Raw genomic sequence first — 11,486 nt, 5'->3', positions numbered from 1 at the left:
TTCTCCACTTTGGGAATTTGCACCTATTTCACCAATCAGCGCGCTAGTGAGAAGCTGCACTAGTGAGAAGAAGGAGCTCTAGATGAAGGAGCCTAGCTTGGAACTTGGGCTTAATTCCTTGTTATACTACAGATTTCCTGGGTGACTGTAACAGGGAGGCTTGCCCCAGGGGCTGGAGAGCCTGGAGCTTCGCCTACCCTGATTACAGAATGAGCCGCACCTGAGAGGAATCAGGTGCTTCCAACACAGAAAGCCCAGGAAACTGCAGCTATGTCTGTGCTGCTGCATGGAGAAAGAGGCTCCTGCAGGGCTCTGATTCAATAGGGGGAATGCACCAGAGAGGCTGAGGAGAAGGGCAAACTCCAGGCAGGAGGCGCTGGGAAGCAAGGACTGTGACCATCTGAAACTGGGATGAAGACTGTGTGAGTCTGTGTTCTGTTTGTTGTTTTAGGCTAGTGGGAACGTGGAATTGGGATTGGGGCCTAAAGGGCCAGTGTGCACCTAAGGACTCAATAAATTGGACCCCCAGAAGGGGATTGTTTGAGCTGCCTTTGCACTTAGTGAGTTTGTAAGAGACTCCCAGGAGGGTGTCTGCAAAGAGACCCAGACCATGAGGGGGCTCAGAAAATGGCCACCCCACTACAGTGACTTGGGACAAATCACTTAGGCCCAGATTCTCAGCAGTCTTGAGATGCCACTGACCCTTTCAAAGGGCTGGTTGCAGACCACCAATAGGTGGGAGCACAGCACCAGCCCAAAGGACAGCTGGGGGCACAGGGAAATGTAGGGTGAGTATGTGAGAGAGGTAGTGAGCATGGCCAGAAGAGAGTGACAGATGGATTTGGCTGCTCGGGTCCGGGGTACCTCAATGGCTGACCTGGCTTAGGTGCCTAACTTTAGGGGAAGGTTTGTGGCTGAGGATTCTGCGTGGAGGGAATCGCCTATCTGGTCTGTCGGCCTCTTACACGCCCAAGTCTTTCTCCTGTCCCTGCCACGTCCTGGCATTTCTTTCCTGGCTAATTTAGGAGACTCCCTTCTCAGCTAGTTGGCTTCTGGGGATCCCTTTCTTAGGCGCCTAACTCTCCCCATGCATTGCATGAGGGAGCCCGGGTGCCTCGCTTGAGGCTGAGCCATCTGTTAGGCAGTAGGTCACCGTCCTAGGGGACGTCCAGGCAGCCCACGGCAGCGAGTCTCAGAGCTCGGGCCGACAGACTCGGGCTCGCATGGCAGCGCTGTGCAAACAGTGTGGCTCCGGCGGGGTTTCACAGCCCGTGCTGCCGCCTGAGCCAGAGCATCTACCCAGCCATTGTTCGTACTGTGACGCAAGCCCTGTGAGCCCGAATCTGTCCAGCCGAGCTCTGAGACTTGCTGCTGTTTGTGGTGTGCGACGTACCCCTAGGGGCTAGGCATTGCAACGCTCGCTAGAACAACACCTAAGTATCTTTGAGGATCAAGGCCTCCATTACCATCTGTGAAATGGGAGTAATAGTACTTCCCTATGTCACAGAGGTGTGGTCAGAATAAATTTTTAAAAAATAAGGATTGAGGTCTTCAGGTAGTACAGTAATAGGAGTCACATACGTCCCATAGATAGATAGTGGAAACTCTTGGTATAGACAGGCCAAGCGGGTATTAACACTGGTGCAGCTTACCCCTGTTTGAAATTGAGATAAGATCCATTGGAGCAAATCACAGCTTTCCTTGAGTACACCCACATTGTACTGGAGCAGGAGTGAGAATTAGGGCAAATTCCCAGTTCCAACAAGATCTTAGAAAGTTTATTACGGTCAACTACTAGATCAGCAACAATTGTAAAAGACCAATTACTTTGCGACCGCACCATTTTTAGGTCCCATCTGATGTAACTGCAATCTGGAGGTAGATCTTAATTTAGGACTGGAAAGGGAGCTGTTCTTTCAAAAGATAACAGCTTGGAAAGTGGTGTGTTATCTGCTGTGCAAATTGATTTCTGCGTTCAGCAATGTCTCTATTCTCCCAGGGTTAGCTCAGAAAGAGCCACCAAAGAGTAAATTAGACTTCCAGCTAATCTGGATCATTAATTTCACCTCTCACAGCTTCTTCCCTCACACACACACCCTCACCTGCTCATTTAATATTCACCTGCAGGCCTTGCCAGTGTGTTCAGTGCCCATGCGGGAAAACAGATATATGAAAACCAGACCCTGTAAAACCTGTCTGACTCCTATGTTTGTTTGTTTTATTTTTAAATGTGAGGTGCCAGCCTGAGACAGGGAAGAACTCTACTTACAAACCACAAGCGTGGATGCTGGTGTCGAGAGTTTTCCCACGTCGCCCCACACCTGATCTGAAGAGATCCCCTTTAGGAAGTTTGTCCCAGGGTTGTACATGGGTGTAATGGCTTTCTAGGCAAATGCCATTTCGGTGCCTGTCTTAGAGTCAACTTAGTGGTCACCCTACTCCTATGTATTTCCTTATCCCTTCCCCTGGTCTCCCTCTCACCTCCCTGGACTTCTATTTCCCTTTCCTCCTGCTTCTCCTCCCTCCTATCTTTCTTCCACTCCCCATTGGTAGGATGGAGAATTTGTCCCTTGTTCGGACAGCCCAGATCTGCAGCTTTTGCTGTGCAGATGGGCTCCCTAGGTGCAGGCTGTGTTAGGAGGAGGGGATCATTTAGGCTGTTTAGCTGCAGGAGCTTTTTCAGTTCTGGTCTCGAATGCGGCACTTTCAGAAGTTGCTCTCCAGCCCCAAACTACCCCCTAGTTCAGTCTCTAAGCCCCATTCTGTCCAGCTTAGATTGCTGATAAGATGCCAACTGTTAGCACCAGTTGTGGTTTCTGTGATGTGGATCCCAGTCCACGAGGCACTTGTCTGAGATTCAACAAATCCATTTGACGCGGGCCACCAAATAACTGTCAGAGATGGTAATGTACCTTCTGGTCTCTACCGACCTAGGCTGGATTTGAATCAGCAACATAGAAGTAGAAGCTTCTTAAATCCAGTACCAGTCCATGAGCCCTTTAGTGCTCCATAATGTTTCTGTTTTGCTTCATTTTATGAAAACCGAAACACATCTTACTAAACACAGAAGTGTGTACAGAGGAAGCAGATGTCTTTAGTAAGTGCAGGTAGCAGTCATATGAGAGCAGGCGAACCTGAAAAGCTTAGATGTAGATTTCATTTTATCCACACTGGACACTTGAAAAGGTTTAATTAAGTTCTTGTTGTGTATTCATCTTCCCTTCCTCTAAAGCTATCTGGTTCCAGACTGGAGTGGATGTGTCTGACTATGCCAAGGGAGACTGCACTTGCAACATATTCCAGATCCACTGGAACAACATAAAACTGGATAGGTCATAAGAGCAATCTGCCTTGGCATACTAGGGCATTTCCATTCCAATCTAGAACCAGACAGCTTCAGAAAAAAGTAAGATGAATACATAGCAAGTCTAGGAATCAGTGTCGGCCTTCCCCACCACATGCTCCAAAATCATCAGACTTTTTTTTTTTTTTAAATGATACATCTGGGTTTCCTTTTAAGACTTTTCTCTGCAATCTTGAGGGCTAGAAGCTTACCTTGAAACAAAAGTTGTGATGTTCTTGTAATCGTATGAATCCAGGAGCTGGGGCCTTAAGGAAAATGTCAAATAAAATTGAGAGTTAGTGAGAGTGCTTCACTTGGGAAATTCCCCAGTTAAATGGAGCAGATGGGAGAGTTCAAACAAAACCACCAGTTTTCTGGAAGGTTGGGGACATAGTGAGAATCCAGACCGGAGGGTTGTGGTTTGCACTTTGTCTCTGTTTGAAGTACCCTTAGCACAGCATTTCTTATTTTAAAATATCTACTCTCACCTGCCCATCACCTCAATGGCCCTCCTCCTGCTGGTGAGACACATTCTTGTCTCTTATCTGGATCATGGCCTCTTCTGATCATATATGTGTATAGCCAAGGGGCCAGATTCATCCTTGCTATATACTCCCTTTATACCAGCTAGGCTGCTGCAAAGGGACCTTAGGACTGGCAGAATTTCCCACTTCTGGGAATACACCTGGTACAGGAACCAATCTGAACTGTCTCCAGAGCAGCCTTGGGAGTAAGAGGCATTTTGGGCGGAACAGGGCTGGTTTGGAGGAGAGAGGGGGTGGATCAGGGTTGTGCGAAGCATGGTCAGGTCAGTCCTGCATCCTTGTATTCTGCTCCCCTTCGGTGGCCCAAAGAAGCTATTGTAGCAGAGGCCCAATTTAGGGCAGCCCCCGGCCTGCACCAGGAGCCAAACTGGCTCCGATAGCCACTGGTAAGGAGACGTGCTGACCATCTCCCCTCCGTCTCTGCATTGGCACAGAGATGAATCTGCTTTCCCCTATTTGTATTCGGTTTTGTTTTTCTAAGCTTAGAAGCCACATTAAATTATTCAAAGTGCCCCATGGTCCTTTTTCTTGCCAGTTTGCATAAGCAGGTGCTGACATTCACCATGCAAATCAGACCTGTACAAGACAACAGACAAATACAGAACTACCCACTAGGCTGATGCAGGGGGAAAGATGCTGGCTTGCCTTTTTGACAAAATCAATCCTTTCTCATAGTTCTGGCATGGCTGTCAAGCTAAACATCTTCTTATTGGACCATAACCCCAGTTACAGTAACCCAGATAACACACACAACTCCTTGCTGTCCCATTTTATTTAGCAATGTTCACAACTGAAAATCCCCAGTGACAGATGGGAATGACGTGTATTCAAGGATGCAGGCTGGGTGACGACATGAAACAAAAAGCTCCAGTGCCTGATTCAGATCTTTCTTTATGGTGGTGTAAATCTGGACCAGCACTCTTGCATTCCACACAAGTGCCACACACTTCTATGATCTATATTTATTTTTATTTATTATTCCATAAATAGTATCCTGGATTGATGAGTGACGACATAGGGAACAGCATAAATAAAGCATATCCTTTTTTTCCAGTATCGTTCTTTGTATTACAGTAGAGGCTGCAACGAAAATCGGGACTTCATTGTGCTAGGTGCTGTACAAACATATATAAATAAGACAGTCTGTGCACCAGAGGGCTTACAATCTAAGATTCCCTTGAGCTGTGGAAGAGGCACTAGGTCTGACAAACCAGACTGTCTTTGTTCTGTGTTCAAACAGATCCTAGCATGATGATTCATGGCTTGTGACTCCTAAATACTGCAATGCAAAAGAAATTGTAATACTTCCTTTCTTTATTATTTATTTTATTGTCCTCTCCATTTTTCCAGATCGGGGACTAAGGCACAGAGCAATTAAGACCTAGTTTTCCCTAGAAAAGTTTTGCTGCTGTAGCTATACCAGCAAACTGATGTAATGTAGTGTCATTATACTGGCAAAAATGTGCTTTTGCCAGTATAGCTTATACCAGTTGAGCGAGCAAAATAAATTATACTAACAAAGCACCATTTTGTCTGTATAACAGCATCTACACAAGCGTTTTCGCCAGCAAAATCATTCCCCTAACAAACACTGTTCTGTTGGCAACTATTTCTAGTGTAGACCTACCCTAAGTGGCTTGTTCAAGATTGCTCTGCGAGTCTGTGGCCAAATTGGAAACTGAGTTGCAGGGAAATACATCAGTCACAAAATGATGCTTCCACACTAGGTCTTATAATACAGTAATGTCAAAACTTCCCAGCATCAGTGAGTTTCCCAAGTGTTGACTTCTGAAGGAAGCATGGCGTTTTCCTTACACGTGAGTTTTGTCCTTAACTAAATAATGTATCACAACCATTTAAAAATGCATGTTTTTTCTTTCCTATTATTGACCCATCCATTTAAAAAGAAAAATCTTCCTTTCCCCTTCCCCCGCACCCCCCCCAGTAATTCATTGTATTCCTTTAAAATAAACCCAAAAAAGTGTCACATTGAAACCGACACCATTCCACTGAACCTATATTCTTTGTTTCTGATCCTCTCCTAAATAATGAATTGTGTGTTCTATTTTCCATGCTAGTTTCCTACAGGATTTCTAAAATACCATGTGATGATGGCTTTCCATCAAATTACTCTGACAGCTATTAAAAAATTTAAAACTTCCCAGACAAACGAACTCGCAGGTTATAGTGAACACTCTGGTGGATTAGATGCCTTCTCTTTTTAACATAGTGTTTACTGAGCCACCAGGTCATTGTTTATCCACCTACCTTTAAACTAAAAAAAAAAATCCCTGAATTATTAATGTCCCTGCCCCCCCAAAAAACAACAAACCCCAGATCAGGAACATTATTTACCATGGGCTTGATTCTCTGCTCCATTTAAAAAACTTTTTCACAGGAATTGGGTCGCCTCTCTGAATGATCAGCAATTAAAATTAACCACAGCTGGTCACAGAATTGTACAATGTTTTGACTAGGGCTGGTTGAATCTTGCCTTTTGGGGGCAAACTGGTTTTGGTTTGTCTTTTTTGACTAAAAGAGCCAGGGGCTCCTTTGAGAGCACCTGCTCATCAAAAGGGGAGAAAGTGATGCATCAAGGGAGATGTAGTTCAGCCAGAGACACCCGCCCAGAGGAAAATGAGGGTATAAAGCATGCAAACTACAGCTCCCATGAGGCGTTGTGGTGCCACTTTGAAGCAAAATAGTTAGTTTTTTCCATTTTTCATCAAGATTTTTCTGGGGCAGGAGGAAGGAATAGAACCAATTTCCCCACTAGCTCAAATTTAGAAAAAGAACAGGGTCAGATTTTTCACAAAACCTTATTTGTCCCAGTTTTCGACGAGCCACGGGGAAAAAATAGATTTTTTTTTGTTTTAATGGGCATTTTTTTCCATGACATTTCCCCATTTTTCTTCCCCTTCTAAAATTAGCCCTTTGGGTTGCTCTTCCCTGCTGTGCGCGATTCCATTTCAGCATCAAGGTTCTGAGCCACAGCTCACTGAAGTCAATGGACCCCATTCTGCCTCCCTAAGCTTCGCCCCCAAGTACGACTCCAGTGGTGGCGAAGGCGGTGTTAAACAGCCACAAGGTCCTGGGGGAGAATTCCTCGGTGCAAGTGTTGCAGAGGGATACCGTCCCACTCTTAGCCACCAGCCTAGGTGTGTTTTCCAGGGGTAGGACTGGGGGGCAGAAGGGAGCGAAGGGCCCATAGCACAGAGCTACAGAGATTCTGGGCTACAGAGCAGTCCATAGTCTGGCTGCTTACAGCTTCTGTAAATTAAAGCAACCTCCAGGACTACTTCAGTTTATGCCAGGGGCCTCATTAGCTCTCAGCCAGCCCCAGATGCAGGTGGATTAAAGTCCCCTTTTGCCTCTGCTTCCTCTGGGTTGCACCTTCTGTGCTGGGCCTGCTGTATGAGCTACACAGAATCTGCTCCAATGTGGGGAGCGTTCCTATTGACTTCAGTGGGCTTTAGCTGTGGCTCTCAGCCTTTCCAGAGGACTGTACCCCTTTCAGCAGTCTGGTTTGTCTTGCGCACCCCCAAGTCTCACCTCCCTTAAAAATTACTTGCTTACAAAATCAGACTTAAAAATACAAGTGTCACAACCACACTATTACTGACAAATTGCTGACTTTCTGATTTTTACTGTATAATGATACAATCCATTAGAATATAAATATTGTACTTGCATGTCAGTGTATAGCATACAGAGCAGTATAAACAAGTCATCTGTATGAAATTTTAGTTTGTACTGACTTCACTAGAGCTTTTTATGTCACCTGTTGTAAAACTAGGCAAATACCTAATTTGTTGATGTACCACCTGCGTATCCCCAGGGGTACGTGTGCCCCTGGTTGAGAACCACTGGCCTAACTTACCTTCTTTAAAAAGACAGTGCATTACTTAAGGCTTGGAAGTTGATGTGCTTGTTCAGGGTGACGTTCTCTGGCTAGTGAAGAATCAGGGGGAAAGCACTATTTTCATGTTAAATATGTTGGTTATCCTTCAGGGGCTGTAACTTTTTACAGCAAAAATCAAAAATGAAACTTGCAAAATGCATTCCAGTAACTACCCGCTAGAATGGTTTCGAGCGACTTTCTCACGCACAGAGCAGGGAGGCTGTCACGCGACTTCCGATTCAAAGAGCTGCCATGAAACTAAAATGTACACCTTGGTCTAAGTCCTGCTTGCCTGACTCTTGCAAGGTGCTGAGCCGTGAACGCCCTTGTCTCCCAATAAACTGGTGTTGAAGGTAAACCAGCTCTTTGCAGTGAATAAAGCAAATTTATGATTCATGGGGCCCCCCTGTCCATAGATCTTGCAAAGAAATGTTTGGCAGCTTGGGGAAATAGCTGGGTTTATTTTAACCTTTAAGAATGACACCAATTTCACAGCTGTTAATGCTATGTGACTCCTACACTTTCCAATGCAAATTGCACATCCAGAGCTAAGGCATTCAGATGAGTTAGGGCTAGAGGGAAGAGAAGAATCTCCGTATTAATGTGCTAATATCTTTGCTCTGAGGTGTTTAATTTTATGCTTTAGTCAGATTTCCCCTGACTGATTAAGGCAGTTATCTAAATTTTTGTTTTTAAAAGATTTGTCCGTATCATCAGCTGCTGAGACTTAGAAAAACAGAATGTTTGTTACAAGACAAGTGAGATTTTGCTGGCTTGGAATAAGGCATAAATAGAATCACCATTGATCAAGGCCCTGATCCAAAACCTTTTGAAGTCAATGCAAATCTCTGATCGAAGTCAATAGAAGGATTGATTTCAATGGACTTTGGTTCCGGCCCATTAGTGAATATCTAGAGCTGGTTGGAAAAATAAAGGGGGGGAAAATGTCTGAAGATTTTAAAAGCCCTTTCTCTCCACATTTTATGTCAAAATTTCAAAACTTGCTAATTTTTCTAACCAAATCTCCCGACCTCATTCTTGAGATCATATTCTACTCCTGTTCACAATGGTGTAATTCCATTGTCGTCAGTTACTCTTGATTTACAGCTGTGTCATTATGGACAAAATCTGGCCCTTGTTCTTCATCCACTGCTTAGATAATATTATTCCCTGTCAGATGGGATGGGCTTGCTCATAGAACGAAGGGTAGCCCAGAAATTTTTCACATGGTACGACCGAGCATGGTGCCACCAGGGCTTCTGGCTCAAAGTTTCTTCTCCAACAAAACTCCAGCCTCGAGCAAGGAAACAAAACGGAGTCACCCACCAAGAGTGGAGCAGTCCTCCAGTACAGTAGTCACTGAGCCCGGCCCAGGAGGAGATGGGGAGATCCCAGACGTCATCAGCAATCCCTGGGGACCCATCCCTGCTGCAGCCAGTGACCCCTGCGCCTTGCCCACTGAGTCCACCACACTCAGCCTGTGCCTTCCAGGCTGGCCTCCAAGGTGCAATGTCACTCCCTATCCCTGAGCATACCCAGGAGCAGCTGTAACCACTGTCCCCTAGCTTTGCCCCTGCCAATAGTACACACTGTGCATATGGCTGCAGACAGAGAGCTTTTTCTCTTCTGTGGAACAGATTCTTCTGCCCTTATTCCTGTAGAGTTGTTATCTGCCTCCTGGAATTGGCCCCATTGAAATTAACAGTTCTACTCATGGAGAGAAAAAAGGAGTACTCGTGGCACCTTAGAGACCAACAAATTTATTTGAGCTTGAAGTGAGCTGTAGCTCACGAAAGCTTATGCTCAAATAAATGTGTTAGTCTCTAAGGTGCCACAAGTACTCCTGTTCTTTTTGCGAATACAGACTAACATGGCTGCTACTCTGAGACCTGTCACTCATGGAGAAAGATGCCGCTTAATGTGCGTACTGGTCCTGTGTTCCCAGTTCCAATCCAGTCCAAGCTAGTAGTGTGCGACGGCTCGGTGCTGACAGCAGTCTGGTCCTGATTACAGCAGAGCACTTAAGCACACGAGTATTCCCATCGACTGGATCAAGCCAGAGCACTTGGCAAGATAGAGTCATGAAAGATGTAAACGTCTGATGGCTTTTAGGCAGCCTCCAGTCTGTAAAATACATTTGGTCTTAATCAAAATCCGATTTAAAAGGTGTCATTGGGATTTACAGCATAGGATTAAAAGTAATACAGGGTTATTTTGAATGGGTGCTCCTAACAGTGTGTTTGTGTTTGTCAGAAACAGTCTAAAATAGACACATGATTTTTTTTATTTCTATTTATTTCCAAACAGTGTAAAATCAGGAAATCGCAAGGAAAAGGTACACGCGGAGATCGCTCTTTCGGATGGTTTAATTTGTTTGTGTGTAATTGGAACATGCTCCCCGTATAACAGCACTACCCTGTGTTAGACTTAAAACAACTGTGTCTGAACCAAATATCTAATGGTGTAAAATTGCAATGGGTTTTGCACTTAAAGCAGAGATTGGATTAATGGTTTTCTTTATACAAAACAATCCCAAGGCAAATAATCAATATTTTTGTGACCAGGTTTATGGGCCCAGATCCAGACTCTAGAACAGGGGCGGGCAAACTTTTTGGCCTGAGGGCCGCATGAGGTTTCGAAAATTGTATGGAGAGCCGGTTAGGGGAGGATGGCATGGCCCAGCCCTACCCCCTATCGGCCCCCCCGGGACGTCTGCCCCATCCAACCACCCCTTCTCTCTATCCCGACTGCCCCCCCGGGATCCCTGCTCCATCCAACCCCCCCTTCTCTCTATCCCCTGACCGCACCTGGAACCCCTGCCCCTGACTGCCCCCCGCCGCCCCATCCAACCCCCCCAACTGCCCCCATTGAACCCCCCCTTTCCCTGCCCTCTGACTGTCCCCACCCCTATCCATCCCCTGACCACCCCCACCCCAAACTCCCCTGCCCTTTATCCGACCTGCCCTGCCCCCTCACCAAATGGCACAGAGCACTGGGTCAGGCCGGGCTCTGCAGCTCTGCTGCCCCAGGATCTTGCCACGCCGCCCGGAGCATTGCACTGAGGCTGTGGGGCAGGGGGCAAGCCGCCCGGGCCAGGGGCTCAGGGGCCCGCGGGCCGTTGTTTGCCCACCTCTGCTCTAGAAGCTCTGGTAAGAGTCCGAAAACCTCACTGGAAGTTGAAGTGATTTCTAGCCACTTTCCTGCTCTGCAGGCCACATGTCGATGCCTGTTGCACCGAATTAAAAGGCCCTGATTATTTTCTCTCTCGCTACAGTTTTACACCAGTATGTCACTGCATTGACTTCAGAGGAGCTACTCCTGATTTACACCCACTGAGAGTGGTGAATCGGGTCTAGCATCTGGCCCCCAAAATACATAAAAGTACCAGGTTTCAGAGTAGCCGCTGTGTTAGTCTGTATCCGCAAAAAGAACAGGAGTATTTGTGGCACCTTAGAGACTAACAAATGTATTTGAGCATAAGCTTTTGTGGGCTACAGCCCACTTCATTGGATGCATGCAGGCTTCACAGCTGGCATAAATTGGTGTCCTTCCAGTGAAGACAATCGAGCTATGCTGATTTACACCAGCTGAGGATAAGGCCCAATATCTGGTTTCTTAGCTGTGTATCAAGGCTTTTGGCCAGTGCAAACTCAGGGCCTGATCCTGCAAAGTCCTCAGCCCCTCCTGCAAGGCTCTG

General features: G+C 46.1%; 1 protein-coding gene across 1 annotated transcript in view; it reads left to right on the top strand.

Annotated features, from left to right (window-relative positions):
- Positions 1-221: 221 nt before the first annotated feature.
- STC1 (stanniocalcin 1) overlaps positions 222-11,486 on the top strand; it is a 26,830-nt gene continuing 15,565 nt past the window's right edge. Inside the window, exon 1 of the mRNA XM_038384950.2 lies at positions 222-422. The gene's annotated coding sequence lies outside the window, so the exon portion shown is untranslated. The remainder of the gene's footprint in view (positions 423-11,486) is intronic.

The sequence above is a fragment of the Dermochelys coriacea genome, chromosome 26 (genome assembly GCF_009764565.3).
Source record: "Dermochelys coriacea isolate rDerCor1 chromosome 26, rDerCor1.pri.v4, whole genome shotgun sequence".
Classification (NCBI taxonomy): domain Eukaryota; kingdom Metazoa; phylum Chordata; order Testudines; family Dermochelyidae; genus Dermochelys; species Dermochelys coriacea.
This window is presented reverse-complemented; position numbering and strand designations above follow the sequence as displayed.